Consider the following 2,518-nt stretch of genomic DNA (forward strand, 5'->3'; position numbering starts at 1 on the left):
TTCAAGGATAAAGGGGAAGGAGAGTTTCAGAATACTCAGAATGGCTCTATCTGATGCCATAGCTGGAGAGACTTCAATCTATCAATAAATAAAATCCATATACAAATAAAATCCAGAGAATCTGAATATACCTGACATRCAGGTACTGAGGTATCAGCTTAGAAGGTTGCATATTGTCCTCCAGGACATGGCCTAAAATAAAGTACTGTGCCACAATAATGTGCTCTTCCTTTGAGGGCTAGTGTCACAACATATTACAATCAACTGCCATTTGCATCAGAAAGCAAGGCCATGGCAAAATCCTGGTAATATGAGCTACAAAATAAGAGTTTTTCCTTGTCAATGATACCATTRATAGGTATTGTCCAAATATCATATCCCACATTACTACAAATGTTAATGTTACTGTGACTGTAAATAAACACACAGGCAGAGTACAGAAGAGCTCTGTACTGGAATTTGAGATCATAAGCATGGTTTTACCCTTGGATCAAAATAAAGTTCATCCACAAAACTCTTTGACTATCTGCACTTAGCTCTGACTGCCTCAATTAATTGTGCCATGTCTACATTACAGGTGCAAGTACAGGGTAAATCCAGATGGCCTAGATAGAGGCTGGAGCCCACTTACAGTACATTGTCCATGTCCTTTATCACTGCAAATTAGAAATAGCTATCTCATTCTTCACTTGGTTGATCTACTTTTACATCCTTGATTCAAGCAGAGTTATGCAAACTTTGTGTTTGCTATCAGGTTATGAGGAAACCTATTTTAACTAGGATATGCTTTTCTTAGATGTAAATGCATATGCAAAATTGAAAGAGCTTTGATATTGAGATTTTTTTCCCCTGAGGTTCAAGTATTTTATCATTTTAATAATCTTCCATTTTCCTATTGCATTCACGTCTAAAACATCTTTTGAATTAGCTCCGAGTATTATAATTCCTTCAAAATTCCTCTGGAGGGCACTATTACCATAACTATACAATTAGCTACAGCTGGATGTAATAGAGATAAACACTGAACAGGCTTGTTGGCAGGAGGCAGAATGTCTTTTAACCAAGACAGCTTCTTTATTGCTGCTTGTATTTTTGCTCTGCTTTTGATTTAAGAGGAATCCTAGCTATGAGGAGAAATAGAATTTGAAAGTTATTATTTAAGAGGTTTGTCTCAGAAAAGTTTTTTTTTTTTTCAGTCAACGTCTTTCTTAGTATGTACTAGAATTCAATACATCCCTCAAAGACCTTTTGTAAAAATGATACTCCCAAGGCACAGCCTGAATTACCAGACTTTGGGCTGGCAAGGGACGGAAGAACCTGTTTGCTCTCCGACAGATTCTTCCTGTTCTCTGTCCTCTCTCCTCTAGTTCTGAAGTTGGATCAGTCGCTGCGAGATCTTCCTCCGTGCTCCTCACGTGCACCAGGCCCTGTCCCACRGTGCAGGGCAAGGCAAACTATTGCTCTGGAATTATAATTTTGTCCAGGGAAAATGGACAAAGAGAGGGAAGCATATTTCAGAGAGAGGAAAGAGACTGTAACATAGCAGGGTATTTTATGTATTTTTCTGCTTTGAAGAACCAAGAAGTAAATCAGAAATTAACCTTGCTGTTCAATGGARAAGCCTTGTTAGGAAATAGGATTAACTCTGGAAAGTTTGGAGAAGTCAATTTTAAAGTGGATGTGTGTCTAATYCTGTCGCCCTCTTGTGATCATGCATCGTATTACACAATGTTCATTTTTATCTGAGGGTCCTCTGGACTCTGGTAGTGCAACATGGTTGACTGTAACTCTCAGACAGCTCAGAATTCGAGGCTTTATTTCTTCCCTTGCATCTCCTGGGAAACACCATAATTAAGAGCAAAAWTTGTTTTATTTGTTTTAACATCTTCCTCTGTTTTTTCCTTCTACGATTTGTACATTTTGTTTTTTCATCTCTTTTCCAGTTAAACTAAAAATTGCTCCAGTAGCTACAATATTTGCCTGTGAGTTTTTATAGGCAGTAGCATAGCAAGGTTATAATACTGATGGGGGTGTTGGGATCATATATCATACAGAAGAAAATGGCATTGACATAATGAGTTTTAAATTAGGTCATCAAGCGAAGAAAGTAAGTAAGAGGGAAGGATATATTTCATTTATGGCAAGGATTAAACGTAACAAACTGATTATATTCCAAAAGGAGAGTCAGCACATACAACTAGAACAAAAATTGCTAAAATAAAAACTAGCAGAGGTTTTGAATTAACTTCTTTTGAACTTAACTTTGGATTTGCACTGATATTTTCACTAGTAAAAATGCTCCTTGCTCTTTTTCATTTAGCCCTTAACCATTTCAACTTGAATTCTCTGCTACTAATCATCATCTAATTCAAAGTCAGTCCTCACACATGTGCTGTATTTCAGAATCTTTCCTTGCTCCTGACATCCGCATTGCCACTCTGTGAATACTGAATTCTCACAGCTTCTCCTCCTAATCACTAGCCTTCAGTAGCATTTGAAGCATTTTGTTTTAGAAGAA

This window comes from Rhea americana, unplaced genomic scaffold, assembly GCF_003343005.1.
Source record: "Rhea americana isolate MKP2758 unplaced genomic scaffold, rheAme1 scaffold_9, whole genome shotgun sequence".
NCBI classification, from domain to species: Eukaryota; Metazoa; Chordata; class Aves; order Rheiformes; family Rheidae; genus Rhea; species Rhea americana.